Genomic DNA, 1,212 nt, shown 5'->3' with positions numbered 1-1,212 from the left:
GAAAATTGACTGCAGGTGCCACAGGGAGAGGGGAATGGGAGAGTCGGGGATCGGGTAAACTCTGAACAGAGCAAATCAGATGGTGGAAAGGATTAAGAAAAAGTCTGATGTCCCCGCGGTTTGGGAAAAAAATGGAGCAGTGGATATTTGGGAAAAACAAAGTTGGGAGGTTACCAGTAAACCTTCACAAATCTGGATGTAGGTTTGCTCACTGAGCTGGAAGGTTTGTTTTCAAATGTTTCGTCACCATACTAGGTAACATCTCCCAGATGAAGCTTTGTCTGGAGGCTCACTGAAGATGTTACCTAGCACGGTGACAAAACGTCTGAAAATCAGCCTTCCAGCTCAGTGAGCAAACTCACATCCAGAGCCTCAACCCGAGCTACAAATCTTCTCAAAAGTCGCTAACCTTCATGAATCTCTGGTGAGGCCTCAGTTGGAGACTTGAATTCACTGTTTCCAGAGAATGTCTGTGAGGGTCTTGGGAAGGGCACAGTGGGTATTCCCCATGGGATGCAAAAGGTCAAAGGTCAGTGCAGGTGGACAGGCCAAAGGACCTGGGAGTGTACCTGGTCAATACTGAGAGGGCGTCAGTTTGCTCCCTTGTGGCAAAGGGACTGCTCACCAAAGGTCACGTTGTTCAAATAACTCGCAGACCAACACGCAGGGGGGAGGGAATGAGCCAGCAAGGGGTGTGGGAACCCAGTGTTTCACCAAATCCCTCAGGAAATCGGAAACTGATCAGAATCTTGCGCTGACTGGGTAGAGGAGACACAGAGTTCCCCTTGAGGGACACCATTTCAGAATAAAAAGAGTCCCTTTCAGCAGAAAGGAGAAGGGCTATTAAAGTGTGAATTTCTCTTTCCTGGTCAGTGGGTCCGAGACGCTTGATAAAGAAGAGCCAAACATTACGGGGGGGGGGGGGCAGGGTCAAAACTTGTGGCGCTGGAAAAGCACAGCAGGTCAGGCAGCATCCGAGGAGCAGGAGAGTCAATGTTTCGGTTTAAGCGATTACAGCAGCAAGCGGGCAGGAACGTGGAGAGAGACCACAAGCCAGATTCCTGATCCTGAACGATACAGCACACTGAAAGGGCCGAATGGCCTCCTCCTGCTCATAAAGTCCAATATTCTAGTTCGTAGGGAAAGGGTAAGTCACCATAGTCACACCAGACCAGGGAGCTGCTCTCTCTGGGGGCGGGGGGGGAGAGGAGA

The sequence above is a fragment of the Chiloscyllium plagiosum genome, chromosome 18, assembly GCF_004010195.1.
Source record: "Chiloscyllium plagiosum isolate BGI_BamShark_2017 chromosome 18, ASM401019v2, whole genome shotgun sequence".
Taxonomy (NCBI): Eukaryota; Metazoa; Chordata; class Chondrichthyes; order Orectolobiformes; family Hemiscylliidae; genus Chiloscyllium; species Chiloscyllium plagiosum.
Note: the sequence above shows the minus strand (reverse complement) of the source record.